General features: G+C 50.5%; 1 protein-coding gene across 2 annotated transcripts in view; it reads right to left on the bottom strand.

Moving 5' to 3' along the window:
- The window catches only part of CFAP157 (cilia and flagella associated protein 157), a 681,435-nt gene that overhangs the window by 360,121 nt on the left and 294,820 nt on the right, over positions 1-26,494 (bottom strand). The window lies entirely within an intron of this gene.

Here is a 26,494-nt window from a genome sequence, read left to right as displayed (position 1 = left end):
CCTCAAAGGTGGACACCTCCTTTTACAGGGCAAGGCATTTTTCTTTTTTTCTTTTCTTGTCACTTCTAGGTGTGCCTGTGCCTGCCCTCTAATCAATGCCTTGAACACTTTACACAGTGTTACTTTTGAATCAAAGAACCCACATTTTCTACGAAATAATGTTCAGCCCCTTTTCTTAGGGCCCCCTTGAATTGGGGGTCCTTAAGATACCATGGGTCGATTTTAGGGGGAAGGATATACTCTTTCTGGGGGCCCTCTAGAGTCACTTCTACTGGAGAGTGATCCCACTCGTCGTGCTATGTGGGGTGTCCTGCAGAAATCCCCCAGATCCTGGGTCGAAGTTAGAATGTAGTCTAGGTTAGAGAGGCTCCCATGGGACACAGAGACGTGCGTCTATTGTTTGACCCCAGGGCGCTGATGCGTCCCAATATCACCCAGTCCTATGGTTCAGAGGAATTCGCCCAGCGGACCTAGTTGCCTCTCAGAGTGTCAAAGGGCCATATGTATCATTCAAAATTGCGATCACAAATGCCGAAATTCGCAGAATTTCGGCGTTTGCGATTGTAATTTAGGTAAGAAAGGAAAACAGCCTTGCAAAATAAGGAATGGCAAAATTTGCGATTCCCTATTTTGCGATTGCATTTAAGGAATCGCAAATTGCAGTTCCTTAAATGCAATGTGGGTGGCCCATAAAAAGTGCAATTTGGCCTTAAGGAATCGCAAATTACCTCCAACTTCAAGTTGGTGGTAATTTGTGATTTCTTTGAAAAATTTACTTTTTTGCATTTTTCAAAGTGCCATGTGGCACACATACATGCCCTTAGGGCATGTATGTGTGCCACATGTGCACAAATTTACATTTCATGGGTGCAACAGGGTGTCCTTTTGACACCCTGGCACCCTTGAAATTGCATTCTCAAATTGCGATTCTTTAATTGAGAATCGCAAATTGAGAATGTCTTCCCATTCAATCCTATGGGCCTGTAGACCCATCACAATGAATGGGGAGGTATTCCTTAATTGCGAATTGCAATTTGCGATTCGCAATTAAGGAATATTTATTTATTTATTACATTTGTAACGCGCATTATCACCGATTGGTCTCTAAGCGCTTGTACTTGGGAAACAGATTATATATGTAAGATTTGCAAAATTATTTGCAAATCCTACATACATAGCATTTTGCGATTCGCAAATAGCGATTCTCTATAACTCTCTTTTTGAGAATCGCAAAAGCAAAATTTCATACATATGGCCCAAAGTCTCTCGAGACAACGTCATTCATATCACGCCCAATTATTAGCCGGCCCTCTGGCAGTGGCAGCAGTAGGGACCAAGCGAATCAAGTGTTGTCACTTGTAGGCCCTTTGGGGGTGGTGGGGGGGGGGGGGGGTGGAGGCGTATATCGAACACAAATTTAAGGTCTTGCCCTCCCACTAACAGCCACATATCTACCCAATGGCTCAGACCACTGCTTCACTGTGGTGTATGGAAATGATGCCTTACACAGTATTCCTACCCCCCTGGATGCTGCTGTGTAGCCTACATGTGCCACTAAGGTGTACCCGTATCTATTCAGTGCCTTGCATTGATTACAGAGGAGGTGGGTCTCCAGAATCAGGACAATATGAGGAGTGTGTTTTTAGGGGGAGCCCTTGTGATGAACTGCGCAGCGGTGCTCGCGCATGCGAGCAGTTTTGTAGGGGTTTTCAAAATGGACCTGGAAATTCCACACTCTCCTGCGTGTTCATTTCCTAGGTCCATTTTGATTGGGCTTCGCGTGCATGTTTTTTTTTAACAGAACACGCAACCAAACAACATATGTCTTCAATTATCGTGCCGACACGGGCGTGATAATTGAAGACATGTGCCTGCAGTGGTGCGCGCGCACGCCCCACTCACTGGCTTTTTTTTTTTACTATAGCGATTGCGAAAGCGATTGCTTTCAGTGCTGCTTGTTTCCTTATTGCATTTGAGAGCACTTTGAAATACTTGAATTGAGAGTGTGAACTCACTTACTGCTGTGATGTAATTTGCTGTACAAAAGTGAAGCGTACTTGCATGTTAATGGAATGCATTTTGAAGAGTCTTTATATTTGTATATGTTTTTTGTAGCACAGTTTACCTGCAAAACATTTTCAGAGCTCGGCTTGTGCACAAGCTTTTAGAGCCCAGCCAGGCAGGCCCCTCTCTTCGGATCTCCCTGTTAATTTGTTGACTTAGCCACCTCTAGTGTTACACTAGAAATTACATTACTCCGGTGTGTAGTGCTATACAAAGAACTATTATTATCATGGTTATTATTATCTGATATGGATCAGAAGGTAGAAAAAGAGGTCTAGGTTTTTCATCAATATCTGCCAAAGTGCCAGAGCTGTGGTGCACTTAGTGCCAACAGGATGGTTCGGTGAGTTAAAGTGTTCGCCACGGACACCTGCAGTGACCTAAAGGTCAAGAGATCCAATCACGGTAAGGGTAATCGAGCATTCTATTTTTCTCATATCGGTAAACTGAGTACCAATCCCCTGGGCAATAGTAACAGCTCTTGTTTTTTACATAATTGTTTAGTATTTTCTTCTTTGAGATTAATGTGTTCAGGCAATTGGGTGTTTTCTACGTTGTAATGGTCTGCTCTCAAGCACGTCACGAGGTCGCATTCAATGAACCCCGCTTTCTTTGGAGAGGAGCAAGCACGCCATGGCACTCCTCCTGATCACCGTCTCAGGTTCTTGGCACTCCTGGAGGCCACGAAACGAGATGTTGAGGCCTGGCTGCGTGATGTGCCTCAAACCCGGCTTCAGTGTGTGCGGGTATCTCACCACAGAACACGTCAGTTATCTAAAGCGACTGAACGTATGTTTGCAGCCATGTACACAACGGCTCAGTCTGACTTTACCTCAGCTCAGGTAGCAGGGGGTGGCCCACACCGATTATTATCCACGGCGTTGTCTCAAGTGATAGCTGATCTCAGGAAGTGGCCAACTGACGCATTTGCCGCCGTTTTCTCAAAAGCAGCATCCATTAAGAAGGGATTCACCCTATAAATACCGCTGCAACCTACGGGTACTAACCAAGCGTTGTACACATGGGTGTTATTACACAGTGCTGCAGTACTCATTTCACCAAATCAGGAAGGATGAAAGCCCGAATTGATATCTGCAGTGTTTGCTAATGTGGCCTTCAGCTAGCTGGCACATCTGCTCACTGAGCTATCTCACTTGATCAATTCAAAGCTGTAGTCTTTGCTCTTTTATCTCACTTTTCGAAGTTCTTTATTTATACTGGCTATTACTTCCCATTTCTCACCCTCTCTGTGGGGGAGGGGTGGGGGGCATCCATCCCCCATTACTTCGTGACCTCGTTGCTCGTGAACTCCCCCCGTGTAACCACACCTCCTTTGCGCCTCTTCCCCAAAGAATGTAAATGTAAATGTAAATGTACATGTATTTACATAGCGCAAATCACTGACCGAGGTCGGTATCTAAGCGCTTGCTTAGGGAACCTGTCCTGGTATTCCCCTGTGAGATAACCCCGGCAGGGTATCCACAAGGTGAAAGCCAGGCATCCCGCCGCGAGGGGCCGTTGTGGAGATTAAGCAAGCTATTGCCCAGAGTCGCAGAGTGTGAACCCGTGAGTCGAGAAGGCACCGGAGCGATAATTATCGAGTCCGTGGAATTTTTGAGCCCAAGACCCGCCGAGGCAGGGAATTGAACCCTGGTCCAGGGCCGATCTCAGCTTCCGGGTCTGCCGCCTCTAACCCCTGAGCCACACTTCTCCACTAGCCCATCACCATCTGCGCTTCGTTTACTCTCCTGTGGTAATTCATCGCTATTCCATCCTACAAGGGACCTGTACCCTCCCGTGGTTATTCATCGCTATTCCACCCTACATGGGACAAGTACACTCCTGTGGTTATCCATCGCTATTCCATCCTGCAAGGGACCCGTACCCTCCGTGGTTATCAGCGCTATTCCATCCTACAAGGGACCCGTACCCTCCTGTGGTTATCCATCGCTATTCCATCCTACATGGGACCTGTACCCTCCCGTTCTTATTCATGGCTATTACATCCTGCAAAGGACCCGTACACTCCTGTGGTTATTCATCGCTATTCCATCCTACAATGGAAACCGTACACTACTTTGGTTAATCATCGCTATTCCATCCTACATGGAACGATACCCGTACACTCCTGTGGTTATTCATTGCTATTCCATCCTACAAGGGACCCGTACACTACTTTGGTTATTCATTGCTATTCCATCCTACATAGGACGGTACCCGTACCCTCCTGTGGTTATTCATCGCTATTCCATCCTACAAGAGACCCGTGTACTCCTGTGGTTATTCATCGCTATTACATCCTACAAGGGACGGTACCCGTACCCTCCTGTGGTTATTCATTGATATACCATCTTGCAACGGAACCGTACCCTCCCGTGGTTATTTATCGCTATTCCATCCTACAAGGGACGGTACCCGTACCCTCCTGTGGTTTTTCACCGCTTTTCCATCTTACAAAGGGCCCATACCCTCGTGGCTATTGATTTATTCATAGGATTTATAACGCACGCAGCTATTCAACAGCGTTGCCCAGCGCTATTCACTGCTTTACCATCCTACAGTGGTACTTATACTTAAGTGGTTACCCCCTTTAATCTATGCAAGGGGGGCTTAAACTCTCGCGCCCTCTTGTGGTTAATCATCGCTATTCCACCCCGTAGGTAACAAGTACATCCCTGTGGTCATTTCCTCCCACAAGGGACCCGTACTTAGGGGAGTGGCTTCAAGGGGGTGTAATGCCCCCTCTCCCCCATAAATGTATTTTGCACAAAATAGTTGGGCACAGGTGCTTTAAACTGGGTATGGTGAGGGGTTTGTCGGATTTCACTTGGAATTCGTATATACACGTGCAGATAAACACAAACAGCACACACACACTTGTACCGTTTTTAATGGTCATTTTACAATTTATTTATTTATTTATTTATGCGTTTTTATATAGCGCGGACCTTACCCGAAGGCGTCAAAGCGCTTCACAAAAGGAACAGAACTGATACATGAGGAGAACATTACATGTGAACAGATTACAAAAGCAGACGTTAAGTTACATGAGGTAAAAGTTACAATTGTGAGCAAACAAAATACATGAGGTAGCAAAAAGTGCACAGGAGGTAAAAGTGACAAGTGTGCAGGTTACAAGAGAAAACAAAGTACAATTAGCGGTATAATACTGCAAAATATGCTAGACACTCAGGCACAAGAATAAACGTAACGTAGGCAATGGTGGCACTTGTGCAAGAATCAAAGGCAAACAAAATGTGAGCGGTAGCATACTGTGTGTTACAAGGGAAAAGTGGTGTGTGCAAGTTACAAACAAGCATTTACAATGCAATGGTTTCGCCTTTTGAAAAGTTTGAGCTATTGGCATTGTAAATGACATAATTTTTATTTATGTGTTGGTTTTGAAAATAAATGGCATTGACATTTACAATGTCAATAGCTTAATCTCTCGCAAATGCGAGACCTATAGCATTTGCAATGCAATAGGTCGCGTATTTACGTGAGTTTGAGCTAATGATATTGCAGATAACAATGCGTTTTATTTATGTTTCAAAATCCAAAACATAAATAAAAGGTCTCTCACACTGTTGTCTCTCATACACTGCTGCCTCTCACACACCATGCTCTCCCACACACCATGCTCTCCCTAGAACACTCACACTGCTGTCTCTCACACTGCTGTAGCTCTCACACTGCTGTCTCTCCCACACACACACACATGCAGAGAGCGACGCACACACAGCCACACACACACATACAGAGAGCCACACACACAGCCACACACATACAGAGAGCCACACACACACACAGCCACACACCACATACAGAGAGCCACACACACAGCCACACACATACATACAGAGATCCACAATCACACACACAGAGCCACACACACCCACCCAGCCACACACACACACACACAGCCCCACACACACACACACACACACACACACACACACACACACATGCAGAGAGTCACAATTACACACACAGAGCCACACACACCCACCCAGCCACACACACACACACACACAGCCACACACACACAGCCACAGCCACAGTTTTCAGTAAGCTTTGATTCTTTTGAGTTAGAAACAATTTATTTACAGATTATGCGCCAGATGAGGGATAATTATGCAAAATAAAGCAGAAGCAGCAAACACAAGATCGCATAATTCCAGTGGCCCTCCCCATGACCTACTATTATATTTGAACTCAAACTTAATTGATGGTCACACTGGACCCTCTCCATACCTCTTCACTGGGTGCAATGTGATGAATCTATTGTGACCCCCCAGCCTTCAGCACCTTTGTCAGAGTAACAGGCCCCCCTCCCCCCATCCTAATCAGGTCTCCACAGACCCAGGTGAGACACAAAAGGCAAAGCCACGGCCCACCGTGACTGGAAGGTGCAGCTGCTCGCTTCTCCTGCCTCCTGTGGCCCCTTAACAAGTGACATTTATTTATTTAATGCGCTTTTATATAGCGCGAACTTCTGTTCCCGAAGGAGTAAGAGAGTTTTATGAAAGGACCAGTTACATTACATAACATTCAAGGCTGTAGTGGAACAAGGGTGGCTCCCTAGAGTACGAGGAAGCCTTCAAGGGGGGGGGGGGGATAATGAGGGAGAGGCTGCAGGAAGTTCAATGGGAGAGTCCGGGCATGCAGGGAGCTGACAGAGGACGGAGTGGGCAATACGGAAGGAGTTCACATACTGAGGAGAGGGGACTGCCTGGAGTCTGCAATATTTAAAAAAAACTATTTTCAGAGCAGTTAAGCAAGAATTATTTAAAATATAGTGAAACAGGACTTTTGATGGCAAAACTGATGGACCTCAAGACTGGATGTGCAAATACCTGCACCACATTATAAATGATGTGCCTTACTCGGGGAGATGTAGTCACAATGGAATTAACCTTCAATTACTACTACCCTTGATGCATTATATGCTGCAAGCAGGAAATCGGGGAGCCAAAAATCACTTACTTCAAAGGGTAACTTATTTTCAGAGGGGGGGAGGTTACGAGGGTCCCGAGGAGTGACAGGCATGGAGAATCGTGCCCCACCCACCAGGCTTGCAACTTTTCGTGCGTCTCTGCACTTGATACTGCAGGGTGGTCTGTGGACACAGGGTCTCCGGTATGCACGGGGTAGGGGAGACTGTAGGGCTGTAGGGGGGAGAGCGAAGGGGTAGAAAGGCTGCAGGTTTCAGGAGGGGTAGGGCACAAGAGTGGCTGGTGAGAGTGCACAGGGATGTGACATTGTTCTGCACTTGCCTCATGCATGACAGTAGCGGAGTCGGTCCTGGCTTTACAGCCAACAACACGAAGCATGCTGGGACTTGTAGTCTAGTCTTCTCATTCTAGTCGGCTGAACCACAAGAACATGAAAAGGGACCAGTTGACAGCTCCACGGTACCATACCGGGACATAGGGCTGCAGGGACTGCACGTGAAGGTGGAAGGACGAGGAAGCCTTCGCGGGGGGGGGGGGTAATGAGGGAGAGGCTGCAGGAAGTTCATATGGGAGAGTCCGTGCATGCAGGGAGCTGACAGAGGACGGAGTGGGAAATACAAAAGGAGTTCACATACTGAGGAGAGGGGACTGCCTGAAGTGTGCTTATGTGGAGAGAGAGAGGCCGCATGCAGCGTACTTATGTGGAGAGAGAGGCTGCCAGGAGCGTCCACTTCCATGGAGATTGACCCGCCCGCCCCAGCTCCACGAAAAAATGGCGTCCGCATTGCAGAGAAAAAAATAAAAATAAACAACCGCCCACCGCCGCACCACAAGAACATGAAAAGGGACCAGTTGACTGTTCCACAGTACCATACCAGGACATAGGGCTGCAGGGACTGCACGTGACGGTGGAAGGACGAGGAAGCCATGGGGGTGGGGGGAAATGAGGGAGAGGCTGCAGGAAGTTCACATGGGAGAGTCCATGCATGCAGGGAGCTGACAGAGGACGGAGTGGGCAATACGGAAGGAGTTCACATACCGAGGAGAGGGGACTGCCTGGAGTGTGCTTATGTGGAGAGAGAGGCCGCATGCAGCGTGCTTATGTGGAGAGAGAGGCTGCCAGGAGCGTCCACTTCCATGGAGATGAACCCGCCCGCCCCAGCTCCACGAACAAATGGCGGCCGCATTGCCGAGAAATAAATAAACAACCGCCCACCGCCGCATGCCGTGGGCAAAAGCCTAAAATTCTTGGGAACGCCCACGAATCTGCTCCGGCATTGACGGACAGATCTCTGTTCCAATGGCTAGCCTCCATTTATGGAGCTAGCCAATGGAACAGAGGGTGGGACAACACACACATACTGTAGACATAAGATTTCGCCTGTGCGAAAAGCTGCGCCGTACGCAGTTTTCGACAGGCGAAACCTAAAAAGGCTGAATCCAGCACGAGCCCGCCAAGCACCAAGATGGCACTGGCAAAGGAGAAGCCCGATGAATTATGCCACCCAGGGGAACAGATACAGCCACACCTGGCGCTAACCTGGTGGGAGGGGGTGCTGTGTTTGAAAATAACTTATGGTTTTAAAGCATCTGTTGCAAAGTTCCTTGTGTGTCCAGCAGTTTTCAGGCAGCAATAAAAATGTAAAGATAATTCTGGTGATTAATGTTCCTTCTGAAATGAGATCAGGGTTTTGTCTAGTGGCAGTTTTGACTCCTCTCAAAATAGATCAGAAGGTTAATGTGCCTGCTGCAAAAAAACATGTACCATGCCGATAAAAGAAAGGTAATTGAACTATGAGTAGCGCTATAAAAAATTTAATTTATGTCAGAGAAGGGCTATGGAGAGATGACGGGCACTGTTGGAGGGTGGTAGCGAGGAAATTCATAGAGACGGAGGTCACAGGAACACACCAGACAAAAACACACACCAACGTGATAACAGACTGGCAACACAACTTGAAGGCACCAGCAGTCCAGCCAGCCCAGTGTGGCATCGTGCAAACACCAAGCCACAATAAACACAACTTAACACACATGCACTGCAGACACAAAATACACCAAAACATGTTCAAAACAGCGAAAACACGCCACACATCCAGCAACACCAGCCTCACACCGCCTCTAACTGTGAAGGATGTTGCTAAGAGGCAGGCCTGCGAGAAGTGGTAAACTCCCCAACCACCATCACTCACCCATCAACCCATCCACCTCTGAGACCCAGCCATGTCCTCACACTCACCAAAACCACAGCAGGACGAGCTACAGACACATCCGAAAACACATCACAGGACAGCTGAGAGGCATGGAACCCTCGGTCTGCGTGGAAAGGCGCTCCAGGCAGCCAGTGCTACGAGGCCCTTCTAATGGCAGTCTACGCGCTACACCCACACAGGCAAGGTGACGTTGTTACTCACTAGACACGACTGGGTTCAGGTAGCACAAGTCTGGGTTACAGCCGCCGCCTCTCTTAAGGTCAGAGGTCAGATGCTGCCCGGGTCTCAGGGCGGCCACTCTTCATGGCTTCAGACGTATTTTTAAGGTGGACATTTTAACATTCAAAGTATCACGAGGGGCTTCTTTACAAGCATGCAGAATTGTAAAATAAATATATATATATATATATATTCATACACACACACACAGCACTTCTTAGCAGTGGTGCTATACTAGTACCAGCACATTGGTGGGGGGAGAGGGGGGGGGCATGCAGGGTGAACAGCAGCTGCTATCTTTCAGAGGGGCATCAGCTCCACACATAACAAGTGACCCCCACGCCATTTGTCACGCCTTCACCTAATCTTGGTTTCCCCCATCAACAACACTTTGCAAAAAATAGGCTCAACTAATATGCAATGTTACATGCAAGCCTGCAAGTCCCTGAATGCAACAAGCTGTTAACGAAAGGGTCATGACTGGCTAAAGTGTACCGTGACAAGGGCCCCCTATGAGGGCCTCCCACCCTACAACCCGGGCTTCTCACGAGGCCTTTGATACTTGGAGTGGTCTGTACCAGTACTATTCAACGGGTGCAGATACTAGACGGGCCACTGTCCATTAATATGTATGAGGGTGCACCCAGAGGCGCAACTAGAGCCAAATTTCGGGGGGGGGGGGGGGGCTGAACCTTTAATCAGTAGGCAGAGTGGAGCTGCAGGGGCTTTAGAAGGGGTGAAACAACAGCAAGGCCTAATTAACATTCAAATGGTCTTTTAAAGACCTGTAAAACGTTCGGGTGCGGCTGTGTGTGCCCAGGATCTGTCTAATCCCGGGCTGCCACACACAACGGGAGGGGGGGGGGGGGCTGAAGCCCGGTGAGTCCAATGGGTGTTGCGCGCCTGGGTGCACCCCATCACATACACACTTCGAGTTCATCCCGTGCCAGGCACTAGCAGCCCACACTATCCTGTTGTATTACTCCATTTTATGACACAGTCATTACTTTTCATCAATGTAAAAACAGAACACTGCAAGTACCACAATGCAAAGGAAAAAGTGCAAACCACACTCCACGACAAGTAACAACCCGCGAGCGCTGCAGAACCTTTGGAGGATGGAAGTCCTCACAGCACGTGGTGCAGTGAAGCAATCAGCCAGGACCGGGCGGGTCTTTCATCCACCAGGCTCTTCCCCATCGGGCTGGAGACCGTGGAAGCTCCAGAGAGGGGGAGAGAGAACCAGACTACAGAGGGATGGAGAGGAAAAGAATGGATGGAAAGAGACTGAGCGAGGAGACGACGTGAGCCGGGCTGGTTTTAGCATTTCCCCCCAGGGCTGCTTCGGTTCCCCAGTCCGGCCCTGCAATCTCCGGGTTGCAAAACTTCCTTTTGTGAAAAAAATACATAAATAAATACCTCCCACGATACACAAAGCTCGAGTTTGTTTCGTGGCAGGCGTGAGGTGCTTCTATTGTCTTTACAGTCTGGGATTTGCAATCTTTTGTTTATAATGTGGAATACAAGACGGAAACACCTCGAATCTACAGGCAATACATTTAGTCTGAGTTAACCAATCACAGCTGAGGTGAGGCGACCCAGAATGTCAGACAGAGGAAGAGAGAGAAATAAAATGCATGTACATAGACCCGAAGGTCTCCGGTGTCCAGAGCAAGTCATGCATTAGAAGACTGTGTTCTCCTTTCCAAACTGAACTCTCTAAACCCCCCTCGCCCCCCCCTTCCACCCGGTCCACCACAGCCCTCGTTCTTACGATTGCCAAAGTCCACAGAACACCGTGTTTCCAGCCCCGGGCGTTCATTTAACAAACCCGTGCATGCTGGGAGCTCTGTCAAGGGACATTCAAATTCCACCAACACATCCGATAGCCAAATAGCCATGATTTATATTTAAAAAAAAAGAGAAGGAGGACAGACGGCATGATCAGACAATACTCTCTATTAAACGTCTGCGATTGTAAGTAGTCGAAAGTACAGGTGGAAAAAAAAACACGTTAGAAATAGTTCCTACATAGTGTGTGAGACAGCGGGACACCTCTGGGCGCGGGGTGGTGTGTGTGCTTCATGCAGCAGGACACCTCTGGCCGCGGGGTGGGTGTACTTGCTACTAGTCACGCTTTGGTTTATCTGTACCAGGATCACTGGACTATGCAAGTCTTAAATCGCAGTGTTTTCAGCATACTTACGGATGTAAGAAATAATCTGCTATTACGTCATTTGCAGATGTAAAAAAACAAAGTTTCTAGCTCAAACTGAATTTAAAACAAGCACCTACGGGCACACGAACAGCGGGAGGGGGGGGGGCGGGAACGGACAGTGGGAGGGGGGGCGGGAACACCAACAATGGAGCGTAGGTCCCATGATCAGGGGTGCGTGCCCTTGGGGTCGGGTGTTATTTTGGGGAGGGGGGGTGTTTGGTGCGAGTTTTCGCACGCCATGGAGGGGGACTCACCTGGCTCCGGATGGTTGCTGGTGTGCTGGCGGGTTTCCTGGGAGGGGGGGGCCTGCACTTCTTCCCGGAGCAGCGCGCACCTCGCCCGGTGGAGTGAGCTTATCTGTCCGATCAGCATAACAAGCACCTACGGGCACACGGACAGCGGGAGGGGGGCGGAACGGACAGCGGGAGGGGGGCGGGAACACGAACAGCGGGAGGGGGGACAGGAACAGGCACACGGACAGCGGGAGGGGGGGCAGGAACGGGCACACGGACAGCGGGAGGGGGGGCGGGAACGGACAGCGGGACATCGCGCAACCCACCCCTGCAAAGGACACTTCCGAAATGGTGGAAAACAAAGCTGTGAAAAAAAAAAATAGCACACACCCACCGCCGCGATGACGATCAGAAAAGGGTGGAGAGGGAAGAAATTGCGCGAACGCCCACAAATCTGGTCCGGCCATGACGGACAGATCTCTGTTCCAACGGCTAGCCTCCATTTATGGAGCTAGCCAATGGAACAGAGGGCGGATTCCCAAGCCACATAGTATTCTCATTAGGTTTTCGCCTGCGCAAAAATCTGCGCAGTGCGCAGCTTTCACTTAGGCGAAACCTAAAAAAGTACCAAACACAAGTACAAGGATGAAACAGCGGTGAATGTTAACCACTTCAACCACAAGAACACACTGGGAAGGCACTTCCATAGTCAGGGAGAATAGAATTTTCAGTAAAGGGAGGTCTTCTTTCAGAGTGGACGTGGATTACTTTTGGAGGTGTCTTTGGAGGAGGAGAACTTTGAGGTCCGTTTTGAAGGCCTGGGAGGAGGCGGTGGTCCGGAGCTGCGGGGGAAGGGAGTTCCAGATTCTCACTGTGTTGCCTTAACCCTGGGCGAAGAACTACGCTCCGTTCGCGGAGTTTGCGGAGTTTCGGCAACTCCGCGCTCCGCGGAGAACGCGAAGTTGTCGAATACTCCGCAAACTGCTGCGTAGCGTAGTTCTCGCGCGCTCAATAGCATTTTCGCGTGCGCGAGGATGCTTGTCGGTAAGATCGAGTTGCCGACCACGCAGAAACTGCAATCTGGCACAGAATAACTCGCGAACACGTTAGTAGTGACCGGAAATAAGGGGACGCGAGCGGGCGGGACAAACCTCATGGGTAACTTCGCGCGCTACACATCCCGAGCATGCAGGCAATCAATCAATCAATCAGGATATTTGTATAGCACGCTACTCACCCAGAGGGTCTCAAGGCGCTTGGGGGAGGGGGGTCCGCTACTGCTCGAACAGCCATGTCTTGAGTTGCTTACTGAAGCAGAGGTGGTCTTGGGTCAGGCGGAGGTGGATGGGGAGGGAGTTCCAAGTCTTGGCTGCCAGGTAGGAGAAGGATCTTCCTCCCATGGTGGATCTTCGGATGCGTGGCACGGCGGCGAGGGCGTGGCTGGTCGATCGTAGCTGGCGGGTGGGAGTGTAGAAGGTCAGGCGGTTGTTGAGGTACCTGGGGCCCAGGTCGTTGAGGGCCTTGTGTGCGTGGTTGAGGAGTTGGAACGTGATTCTCTTGCTGACGGGGAGCCAGTGAAGGTCTCTCAGGTGTCCGGAGATGTGGCTGTGTCAGGGGATGTCCAAGATGAGTCGTGCGGAGTCGTTCTGGATGCGTTGGAGTCTTTTCTGGAGTTTGGCTGTGGTTCCGGTATAGAGGGTGTTCCGAAGTCCAGTAGGCTGGTAACGAGTGCCTGTGTGACCATCTTCCTTTGTTTCGGTGGGGAGCCATCGGAAGATCTTTCGGAGCATGCGTAGGATGTTGAAGCATGATGATGAGACGGCGTTGACTTGTCTGGTCATCGAGAGGGAGGAGACCAGGATGAAGCCCAGGTTGCGTGCGTGGTCTGTTGGTTTCGGTGCGCTGCACAGGGCAGGGGGCCACCAGGAGTCGTCCCAGGCGGAGTGTGATGATCCAAGGATGAGGACTTCCGTTCTGTCTTGTCTGAGTTCAGTTTCAGGCGGCTGTTCCTCATCCACTCGGCTACGTCTTTCATCCCTTCGTGTAGGTTGGTTCTGGCGGTGGCTGGGTCATTGGTGAGGGAGAGGATCAGCTGGGTGTCGTCGGCGTAGGAGATGATGTTGAGGTTGTGTTGGCGTACGATGGCTGCGAGGGGGCTCATGTATGTTATGTTATGTTATGTTAACAAAGGTTTGTATAGCGTGCTGCCACCGGTTGGTTTCCTGGCGCTGTGAGGACAGAGTGTGGTCAAAGGAGGAAGTTAGGGATTAGTGATAAGCTTGTAAAAAGAGCCAGGTCTTTAGTAGTTTCCTGAATGACAGGAGGTCAGGACATGATCTGATCTCGAGGGGGAGGGAGTTCCATAGGCGAGGTGCCAGGGTGCCAAATCTGCAGCCACCCGACCTTTGAAGGGGGGAGTTTGTAGAAGGCAAAGGTGTGCTGAGCGTAAGCTTCGAGGCGGGTTGTATTTTATGATCAGTTTGGAGATGAATTTGGGGCTTTTGCCGTAGAGTGCTTTAAACATCAAGCAGCTGACTTTAAAAATGCAGCGCTGAGTTACCGGGAGCCAGTGGAGTGATTTCAAAAGGGGGGTTGCTGGGTGCCATCTGGGTTGGCTTAGAATCAGTCTTGCAGCGTGGTTCTGCACCATCTGTAGACGTTTTAGGAGGAACTGAGGAAGACCCAGGTAGATTGAGTTGGCATAATCTAAGTGAGAAATCACAGTGGCAAGCATCACCTGTATCAAGGCTTCGCGGGTCAGAAGTCGGCGAACCTTCCGGATTTTCCTTAGTTGAAAAAGGCATTTGGAAACTACCTGACCAACTTGCGTTTTGAGCGAAAGGTCACTGTTTAAGGTGATGCCGAGCGTTTTTGCCGATGGAGAGGGGGACGGGGCTGGGCCCATGTCTGATGGCCAGTAGTGTGGGCCCCAGTGTTTAGCACTGTCCCCGGTAAGGACCAGCTCCGTTTTCCCAGGGTTCAATTTAAGATGATTCTGGTTCATCCAGGCTTGGATGAACCTCATTGTAGACTGGAAAAAAGCAATGGACGTGGCTGAGTTGTCAATTGTAAATAGGAGCTGTAGGTCGTCCGCATAGTTTAACACCGTAACCTGTTTTTTCCTGAGGGCCTGAATTAAGGGGGAGATGTAGAGGTTGAACAGGTGTGGTGATAGGGACGAGCCCTGAGGTACGCCGCAGGTAATAGCTTGTTTAGTGCCCACTAAGTTACCCAGTCGAACTGCTTGGGAGCGGTTCGACAGGAAGGACTTTAACCAGGCCGCTGCCGTGCCCTGGATGCCAGCCTGTGTGACACGGTCGATCAAGATGGTGTGGTCGACCGTGTCAAATGCGGCTGATAAATCCAGGAGCACTAAGGCCTGCGGGGTGCGATTGTCTGCACAGTCCCTAAGTGTGTCCAGGACTGCCACTACCACAGCCTCGGTTGAGTGCGCAGGGCGGAAGCCTGCTTGGTGGATATCAAGGCAGTTAGATGTTTCGATAAAATTGGACAAGCAATTGGCGACATGTGCTTCCAAAACCTTTGCCAAGAAGGGGAGGAGGGAGATGGGTCGGTAATTTAAGTTGCAAGTGGGGTCTGCACCCGGTTTTTTCAAAAGGGGTATTACTGTTGCCTCTTTGAAGGCACGTGGGACTTGTCCGGTGGTCAGTGAGCCATTCAAAAGGGAGCAGGCAGGTGCCGGAATCACTGATAAGCATTCTTTAAAGATGTAGGAGGGGCATTTATCAGAAGGAGCGCCTGATTTCACTCTTATCAACAGTTCCTGGAATATTTCTGGGGTGATAGGGGTGAACTCACACAGTGAGCTGGTTGCTTTAGGATCTGAATCCAAAGGAGAAGAGTCTGAGTCTAAAAGGGAGGGGTTTGGGCATCGGGGAATACTGGATTTAATGGTGGCGATTTTCTCAGTGAAGAAAAGGTTCAGTGAGTCACACAGAGCCTGGGTTGGGGGCAAACTGGGCCGAACTTTATCCAAATTAGTTAGATCGTTGAGGATTGAAAATATATCTTTGGATTTATTAGTCGAATTAGTGATTCGGGCAGAGAAGTAGATGGTTTTAGCTTCTAAGATGGATTTCATGTATTCCTTCCTGGCGCTAATGTATCGAGTTTTAGCGTCAGGGGCGTAGTTACGGCGCCAAAGACGTTCATGTTGGCGAAGGGCTAATTTCTTTGCCTTCAGGTCTGAAGAGAACCATTTTTGGGCATCGGCTCTTCGGGCCAGTTTGATTGTTTTGTACGGGGCATGTACATCGCTGGCTTCTTGCAGCCAGTGAGCAAGCCAGTGAGCATGTAGACGTTGAAGAGGGTGGGGTTGAATGATGATCCTTGTGGTACGCCGCAGTTGACTTCGGTGGCCTTGGATCTGTACGGGGGAGACGGACTCTCTGGGTTCTTCCGGTGAGGAACGAGATAATCCACTCCAGTGCCTTCTCTTGGATTCCGATGTTGCTGAGGCGCTGCACTAGGGTGCGGTGGCAGACAGTATCGAATGCTGCGGAGAGGTCTAGGAGGATGAGGGCCGCTGTTTCCCCGTTGTCGAGCAGGGCTCGGATGTCGTCAGTGGCTGCTATGAGGGCAGTCTCGGTGCTGTCGTGGGCGCGGAAGCTGGACTGCGAGTGGTCGAGGGATCCGTTCGTCTCGAGGAAGGCAGCAAGCTGTCTGTTGACGGTCTTCTCGATGACTTTGGCAGGAAAGGGGAGGAGTGAGATGGGGCGGTAGTTCTTGAGGTCGGCGGGGTCCGCTGATGGTTTCTTCAGGAGGGCGCTGAGTTCGGCATGCTTCCAGCTCTCCGGGAAGGGGGTGGTGCTGAAGGAGCAATTGATGATGTCCCGGAGTTGGGGTGCGATGACGGAGTCGGCCTTGTTGAAGACGTGGTGGGGGCATGGGTCGCTTGGTGATCCGGAGTGGATGGTGTTCATCGTGTGGATGGTGTCTTCGGTGCTGACCGGGGTCCAGTCGCGGAGGGTGGTCGTGGGGGGTGTCGGTTCGGTGGTCTTGCGAGGGAGTGATGTCGTTGTTTCCGGCGCTGGGGTTGGAGAGCTCTTTGACGATGCTGAAGAGTTCCTTGCTGTTGTGTGCGTTGTTGTCGAGACGTTCCTTGAATGCTGTCTTCTTGGTGGTGTGGATCAGCTGGTGGTGTCAGCGGGTGGCGTGCTTGAGGGCGGTCATGTTGTCTGTAGTTAGGTTTTTTCGCCAGGCTTTCTCGAGGGTATGGCAGTTCTTGGAGTTCTTGAGGTCGTCGTTGAACCAGGAGGCTTTCTTGCTGCCGGGCCTGCTGGGATGGTTTTTCAGAAGTGCAAGGTCGTCAGCGCAGTTGGTGATCCACTGTGTGAGGTTGTTGGCTGTTTGGTTGGGGTCCGTTGAGCTGGCGGGAGGGTTCTGGCTCAGTGAAGTGGTGAGCTGGTCGGTGGTGATCTTGTTCCAGCTCCTGCGGGGAACCTGTGGCGGGTGGGGGTGAGTCGTGGTCTTTCTGAAGCTGAAGTGGACGCAGCTGTGGTCTGTCCAGTGGAGTCCGGTGGAGTGGCTGAAGGAGATGTACTTGCTGGAGGAGAAGACTGGGTCAAGCGTGTGTCTGGCATAGTGGGTGGGGGTGTTCCCCAGTTGCTTGAGTCCGTGGTTGGCGAGGTTGTCCAGTAGGGTGGTGGTGGTGTTGTTGTCGTTGTTGTTCTCCAGGTGGAAGTTGAGGTCCCCTAGGAGGATGTAGTCAGCGGAGGTGAGGGCGTGCGGGCTGATGAAGTCTGCGATGTCTTCGCTGAATTGTGTGCGAGGTCCTGGGGGTCTGTAGATGAGGGTGCCTCTGAGTGTGGTCTTGGGGTCAGTGTGTATCTGGAAGTGAAGATGGTCGGCGGCTGTGAGGGTGTCGTCTGAGTTGGTCGTGATGCGGATGGTGTTCTTGTGGACGATGGCGATGCCTCCTCCTGTCTGGTTGACACGGTCTCTCCGGGTGATCTTGTATCCGCCCGGGATGGCGACGGCGATGTCGGGCGCTGAAGAGGCATTCATCCATGTTTCCGTGAGGTAGGCGACGTCTGGAGATGTGGTGTCGAGCAGGTTCCAGAGTTCCACGGCGCTCCCGAAGACGAAAAACGGCTCGCGAACGGGTCAAGCAAGCTACTACGCATGTTCGCGGAGTTATGCGTAGTTCGCGGAGTGCAAGTGCATCTTCGCGTAGCTCCGCGGAGTGCGGCTACGCGAACTACGCCCAGGCTTACAAAAGGATTGGGCCATCGTTCTTTACTTCTTGAAAGTGGGAGGTTGAAGCAGAAGATTTTCCGCATTACGTGTTGGTCTAGATCCTCCAGAAAGTTTCAGTTTATTCGCCAGGTAGCTAGGAGAGGAGGAGTGCAAGGCTTTGTGGGTGATACAAGCAGTCTTGTAGATAGCTCTAGCCTCGATGGGAAGCCAGTGAATAACATCGGTGTGATGTGGTCGCTTCTTTTGGCCCCATAAATGAAACGAGCTGCTGAATGCAAAACAGATTTAAGGGGGGAACAAGTGGGATTTGGGGAGGCCAGTAAGAAGAGAATTGCAGTAGTCAAGTCTGGAGAGGACCAGCGATTGCACCAGGGTTATAAGATCCTGCTCCGGGAAGAAGCGACTGATTCCCCAAAGAAGGCGCAGGTGGTATCGAGCAGACTTTGCAATGGAATTGATGTGGGGGATTAGATTTAGTTTTTTGTTGAGTATGACACCAAGGGATTTTGCACTGTCGGCAATGATGGGTTTAGTGTTAAGTAGATTCAACTGATCCATCCATGATTGCACCGGGGGAGGAGAGATTGAGGAGAAGAAGAGGAGGAATTCAGTTTTGGAGGGGTTCAGAATCAGTTGATGAGTAAACATCCAGTTTTGAATGGAGTCGAGAGTAGAGGTTAGGATGGAGAGATCGTGAATGGAAGCAACCTTGAGATAGATTTGAGTGTCGTCTGCATAGAGATGATAGTGGATCCCGGATTTACTTAGGAGATTTCCTAGTGGTTCTAAATAGAGATTGAACAATGTGGGTGCAAGTACAGTGCCTTGAGGAACACCCTGACCTACCGCCACAGGAGATGAAAGACTGTTCGCTATTTTGATCATTTGGGATCTGTCAGAGAGGAAGGAGGCAAACCATTTAAGCACAGTGCCCTCCATGCCCATTCGCTTTTGAAGAATGTTGAGGAGGGTGTTGTGATTGCCAGTGTCAAAGGATGCAGAAAGGTCAAGGAGAATTAGAAGACAGGACCCCCCCGAGTCGAGGATCCTCAGCGCGTCATCAACCACTTGCAGTAGGGCTGTTTCAGCGCTGCAGTTTTGAATGAAGCCAGACTGGAAATTGTCAAGAAGATCATTGTCCTTGATATGACGAGAGAGTTGTTTCGCTACACATCTTTCTGTAATCTTCGCAAGAAAGGGTAAGTTAGTGATGGGACGGAAGTTGTTAAGGTCAGACTTCAGCAGTTGGTTTTTTAAGCAGCGGGGTGACCTGCCCAGTTTTGAAGGAGACAGGAAGGGAGCCTTGATAGAGGGAGAGGTTGACCAGAGTGGTCCAGTAGGAGAGGGAAAGGGTATAAAAGTAAATGGCAATGGCACTGGGGATGGGGTCCAGATGATGGTTGGAGGGCTTTGTTTCGCGGATGCACTTGAGAAGGGCATCTTCCGATATGGGGTCAAAGTTCTGTCAAATGGCTAAGGATTTGCACTCCTCTGGAGGGGTAGGATGAGCGACCTGATCCACAAGTGATTTCAGTTTACATCGAAGAATATAGCGAAATCCGCTGCTCTCTTTGTAGAATCCTCCACCTTGGAGGTTGGGGGAGAGCAGCTCGGAGTCTTGATGCGATCAAATAGTTTTTTGGGTCTATTTTTGGCGGAGTCAAGGAGTGTTTTGAAGTGCTCCGCTTTCCCAAGGTAGGTGTGCTTGTGGTACTTGGATCTTGCGGAGCGAAGCGTGGACAAGTTATCGGTGGAGGGCACTTGCCTCCATTGTTTCTCCAGGAATCTTAGCTGCTTCCTTTCTTCATAGAGGGATTTGTTGAACCAAGATGCTGAAGGGGTGGGCCTTAACCTTTTGCTTTTGAGTGGAGCGGCGTTATTGATTTCAATTGCAAGAACTTTGGGACATTGGGAGGTGAGTTCGTCAACATCTAGGTTCGGGTCTAGCCTTGGAAGTGATAACAAAGCTGATTCACAGAGGGGACCGACATCAATATTTTTAGCATCTCGGAACCAGGAGATAGCCCTCTTGGATTGGCCAAGAGTTATAGAGTGTGATAGTTGAATAGAGAATGGGATGAGGAGGTGGTCAGACCAATCTACATGAATGGGGGTAGTGATAGAAAGCATGCCTGCTTTAGAAATAACAAGGTCCAAGATTGAGCCCTTAGAGTGTGTTGATTCTGTGCAGTGTTGGATGAGATCATTTGCAGAGAGGAAGGTGGCCAGGGAGTTTGCGGAAGAGTCTTGCGGTAAGCCCCAGTGGAGATTGAAGTCACCCACGAAAGTCCGATTGTCACTTCGCGAGTATTGTTCACTGATGAAGTCAGTGAGTTCCTCCAAAAACGAGGGGCCACTAGGAGACGGGCAGTAAATGACATGGAATCTGAGGGGTGAACGGTGGTGCACTTGTAACTCAGGAGAAAGGCATTCAAAGGTGTGGGAGGAGCTGATAGGAAAGGCCTTAAGTTGAAGGAAGTTTCTAAAGATGACTGCAACACCTCCCCCCGTGCTGTCAGTTCTGTCATTCCTAAGTATAGAATAGCCTGAAGGTAATAGGAGTTCCAACACCTCACAATCGGCACTCCTCTTCCCTCCTTCTGCTCCTCAACCCCCATCCTTCTCGTATAATGAATTTGAACCAGCTTGTTTGTTGTGAATTCTGACGCCCTCCAACAATCTTGCTGACCACGTTACGCCCTGCCGTAGCATCACGGGGTGGTTTATCTCTTCCCTTCCACAGAGGACTCATTCACTTGATGAAAGCTCGCGCTAGAGGTGAGGGGTTCCACGTCCTTCCGTTTCCTTTCCGGCTTATCATTGCCGGCTCTGCCTGCCTTGCAGAACAAGTCGGTGCGGGTAGAAGCCAAAAGGAAGAATTCCTAGCCCGGTCACAGGCTAGAATCCGAAACTAGCCCGAAGGAGCCCCCACACAATTCAGCGCATTCATTGGATATGAGTGGAATCAGCCGGCGGGCACCGTCCGGAGGGGAGACCCACTCTCATACAATGCATAACATTCCTGGCATTGTCCAGGCTAATACCTGCCTCCAGCGCAACACACTGGCATTTTATCTCTCAAATAACCTCTTCACCAGGCCCTTCCATGAGCTGCCGAACCGGCTACAGCCCCAGCCCTATATCAGTTCTCTGCACCCCAGGAAAGCTGGCTTCAGTTTTACACTACACCATACGACACAAACACACCATGCTCCAACATCAAACACCAGACAGATAACACACACACTCTGATATTGCCAAACACAGGTGGGCAAGCCAGCAAGTTTATAAGCAACTGAGTCAGAGCAGACATGGGGCCAGATGTAGGTAGCCCAATACCAGTCGGAAACGGCCAAAAATACCGATTTTCGGCCGTTTCCGACCGGTATTGGGCTATGGAGATGTAGGGCCCTTGAAAACATACAGAATCGGTAATTTTACCGATTCGGTAAATATACGATCGGTAAAATTACCGATTCTGTATGTTTCCAATGTAGGTAGCACTTTTAACACTGCTACAGGGCTTTCAGGATTCGGTATTTACCATGCAATACAATTGCACGGTAAATAACAAATTCATGTGTACATGCACATCTGTGCATGTACACCTGTGTCATGTGGCACACAGACATGCCCTTAGGGCATGTCTGTGTGCCACATGGCACACAAGCCAGAAACAGGGGTGCAACAGGGTGTCAAAGTGACACCCTGTCCCCCTTGGCAATTCGGTATTTTTACAGATTCGGTAAATACCGAATCGGTATTTGCTATTGAATCCTATGGGCTTCAAGGCCCATAGGATTCAATAGCAAATACCGATTCGGTACTTACCGAATCGGCAAATACCGAATCTTACAGAATCGGTATTTTGTACCGATTTTTTACCTACATAGGTTTTACTGATTCTTAAATACCGAATCGGAAAAATTCGGTATTTAAAAAACCTATTTACCTACATCTAGGGCCCGATGTAGGTAAACGCGATTTTCCGATTTCAAAATACCGAGGCGGGCCGAATCGGTATTCTGAAATCGGGAAACGATATGTAGGTAAAAAAAACCGAATGAAAACCGAATCGGTCGGCATCGGTAATGAGAATCGGTACGTTCCGATTCAGCTCGTTCCGAATCGGAAATTACCGATTTGGCCAACAACGAATCGGAAAACACCGAATCGGCTCTCACCGAATCGGATAGTTCCGAATCGGCGAATACCGATTCGGTAAAAGCCGATTCGGTAAAAACCGATTCGGCAATCATAGACCCATGGCGAAAAAGCCCATAGGAATGCATTGCATGAACCGATTCGGCTTTTACCGAATCGGATAATACCGAATCGGATTTTACCGATTCGGCTAATACCGAATCGGTAAAAGCCGCTTCGGCAATAGGCGATTCAGCCAATGAGGTGGCTCCCCCTCCCCCACCCAAACAGGGAGTGGCAACCCTGGCAGGTGCAGACAATTAAGAAGTTACTAGAAGTTACTGGAAAGCCTGCCTGAGCCCAACACACAGGGCCCGATGTAGGTAAACGCGATTTTCCGATTTCAAAATACCGAGGCGGGCCGAATCGGTATTCTGAAATCGGGAAACGATATGTAGGTAAAAAAAAACGAATGAAAACCGAATCGGTCGGCATCGGTAATGAGAATCGGTACGTTCCGATTCAGCTCGTTCCGAATCGGAAATTACCGATTTGGCCAACAACGAATCGGAAAACACCGAATCGGCTCTCACCGAATCGGATAGTTCCGAATCGGCGAATACCGATTCGGTAAAAGCCGATTCGGTAAAAACCGATTCGGCAATCATAGACCCATGGCGAAAAAGCCCATAGGAATGCATTGCATGAACCGATTCGGCTTTTACCGAATCGGATAATACCGAATCGGATTTTACCGATTCGGCTAATACCGAATCGGTAAAAGCCGCTTCGGCAATAGGCGATTCAGCCAATGAGGTGGCTCCCCCTCCCCCACCCAAACAGGGAGTGGCAACCCTGGCAGGTGCAGACAATTAAGAAGTTACTAGAAGTTACTGGAAAGCCTGCCTGAGCCCAACACACAGTTAGCAGCAGTGGGAGAAGGAGGTTGCAGACTGAGCAGGAGCAGGAGAATATGGCAGATCAGGCAGGAAGCCAGAAGGCCTCCCAAAAGAGGAAGCCCAAATTCACCACCACAGAACTGCAGGTGCTGGTTGAGGAGGTGGTGAGGGTGCACCGCCAGCTATTTGGCAGGCTGTCCCTCAGCGTGCCAGACAGCACGAAGAGGAGATTGTGGACCGACATCGCACAGAAGGTCAATGCTGCTGGAGTCACCCCCAGGTCCATTGAGGAACTAAAGAAAAGGTTCTACGACCTCCGCAGCCTCACGAAGAGGAAGCTGGCCGAAATCCAGAGGCAGGCTGGACACACCGGAGGAGGCCAGAACCCGGCGCCACCCCTCACCGAGCTGGAGGAAATTGTCTCCAGCACCATCGAGAGGGCGAGCATCGTAGGGATCGGGACCCTGGACAGCACTGCGATGGCCACAGCTACAGGTAAGAAGCATGCGCATCATGACACACCCTACCAGACACCTCCCCATTAGACACAATGCATAGGCAAACACCAGCACTGTACTGCCACCAACATACAAGAGACAAGCATCATGGTACATGTAGTCAGCAGAAGTTAGCCAGATATGTCAGTGCAGATTCACAAGACAGGAAACAGTGTGACACGGTGTAAGGAGATGCAAGGACATGTGGAATGCCATAATTGTACTGCCTGTAATACATCGGCACTCAGTTTACAAATGCTTCTTTGTACCTAGGGGCACCATCAGGCAGCACCACTGTGGCAGCAGAGGGAGCCTCGACATCTACTACTGCAGTGGCAGGGCCGAGCACCAGCCAGCCTGGCCAGGAGGAGGAGGATGAGGATGAGGAAGGAGACATCACAGGGCTTGGAATGGAGGGAGTCCTGGTGATTGATTTCCAGGCAGTGCACTCCCCAGTACTGCCCAGCTCACCCCCCTTGCAATTTTCACCATGCAACTCCCCAACAAGGCAGACCATTCCGCCGACAACAGCTCCTGCCACAACCGTGGCCTTGCCACCCGTCCTACCTGTCCTGGGAGCAGGGGCACCGGGACCGGCCAGCACCACACCACCACCAGTGGCACCCCAGCCCACTCAGCAGGCCGGAGGCAGCAGTGCCAGACGCCGTGCCACCACCACCACCACCACCACTGCTGCACCAGCACGGGAGGGCAGTGTGTTCCTGGGCCTGGAGGGCCAGATGGTCAAAATCCAGCGCCAACAGGCCAGATCCACCATGGCCTGCCAACGCCAGCTCCTGCAGCACAACCTGCAGATGGGGGAGTTGGTGAAGGGGTTCCAGGCTGTTGTGGACAGCAACAAGGAGGTGGCAGCAGGGTTGGGCAGGCTGACCACTGCCATCACCCACTCCTCTGCCAGGCAGGAGGAGCATGAGGTTGCGCGCAGGAGGGATGCCCGGGTGCTCAACCGGGCCATGGCCCGCCTTGCAGCGGCGACCGCCCAGCTGTGCATTCGAAGCGCAAATCAGGAGTCGGTGCAGAGTCAGCAAACGGCTGAGCTGACCAGGGGGATGGCCAGGATCACCACGGCCATGGAGGCCATGTTAATTTCAAACGCCGCCTCCAATCCTGCCCTGGACCTGGGTGATGCTGGAGACAGCAGCAGCCGCAGCAGCCCGGCCAGCGCTGCATCAGAGCCAAGGAGGAGCACCAGGCGATCCGCTGATGCTGCAGGCCATTCGGAGGGGGCCGGGGGACACCCCAGTGGGTCTGGAAAGCGGGCCAAAAAATAGGCTGGCAAGGGGGGATGATCATACCAGGACCCTGGACTTTATTTGTTTTGACAGACTCCATTTTATGATGCACTTCAGTGATGTAACTGTGGTGCATCACTATTAAAAATTTTATTTTCCAAGCAACATTTAGCTGTCTTTGCATCTGTACTCAGTCAGAAATAGTTCTCAGTGATCTCCTCACGTCTGTATCTGCCATCACATGGCGTACACACCCCAGCTGGCTGTGTCAGTGGCACAGCTTCGTCGTCGTCATAGTCCTCGTAGTCAGACAACTCCACCTCAGTGCCCTTCTTGACCGCAAGGTTGTGTAACATTGCACATACAGCTATGATCTTGCAGCAGGTGATGGGGGTATACTGCCTTGCACCTCCACTCTTGTGCAGGCATCTGAATCTACTTTTCCAGATGCCAAAGGTCCGTTCAACAACATTCCTGGTGCGTATGTGGGCCCGGTTATACCTCCTTTGGCTGGGTGTGGAGGGGTTGAGGTAGGGGGTGAGTATGAATGAGCGGAGGGCATATGCACTGTCGCCTGGAAGAGAAAGGGGTCACATTAGACACATGCATACATGTATTACACCTACCTACTATGTGTTATGGGGGTCTGATGATGTGGCTCACCTAGGAGGTATCCTTCTCCAAAATCGCCAGCCATCAGCCGTGCATATATGCCGCTCTGTTGGAATATATAGGAGTCATGGGTACTCCCTGGAAATTTTGCTACCAGGTCTGTGATGGTGCACTTGGCATTGCAGATCACCTGCACGTTGATGGTGTGTGTCGATTTCCGATTGCGGTATATGTATTCGGTGTCCGCTGGTGGGCAAATCGGAATATGCGTGCCATCTATGCAACCGATGACTTGGGGAAAGTGTGCCATCTGGTAGAAGTCCGCTTTGGTTTGTAGCAGTTCTGCGTGGGTTGCAGGGAATGAGATGTATTGGTCCATCCTGTCTATCATGGCGTCAAGGAATATGTGGAAGAACCTTGACAGGCTGCTCTGGCTCACCCCTCCTGCTGCTGCTGCTCCACTTTGATAGCTGCCAGACGCTACCAGGTGTAGGCTGCATAGCACCTGGACGTGCGCAGGGATGGCGTGTGCCCTTGGGGTGTGGTGGTCCAAGTATGGCTTAAGGTCCCTGATGAGCTCAAGTATGGTGTCAGAGTCCAGCCTGTATCTCTGTAGGATCTCAGCCTCAGTGAGCATGAACAGGGTTATCCTCTGTCTGTAGACCTGTTCATTTCTTAGCCATTCCCTCTGTCCTTCCTGCTGTAGCCGTAGCCGCCTCGCAATGACATAGAAAGCTGCCATCCTGCAAGTTGCAATGCATTTTGGGACTGTTTATATGGGTTGGAGTTGGTTACCACCTGATTGCAATCCATGGTAAATACCGAGTGAATTCTACCGATTTTGAGCCGATTTCGGTGTTTCTGTGCCTCCCTACATCTCGGTATCGGGGAATTTCCCGATCGGAGATTCATACGAATCGGCATGTTTTCCGATTCGGATCATGTCCGAATCGGTATTTTTTCCGATTC

Source organism: Lissotriton vulgaris, chromosome 5, assembly GCF_964263255.1.
Source record: "Lissotriton vulgaris chromosome 5, aLisVul1.2, whole genome shotgun sequence".
Lineage (NCBI taxonomy): Eukaryota > Metazoa > Chordata > Amphibia > Caudata > Salamandridae > Lissotriton > Lissotriton vulgaris.
The sequence above is the reverse complement of the archived record's forward strand: the minus strand, read 5'-3'. Positions and strand labels throughout refer to the sequence as shown.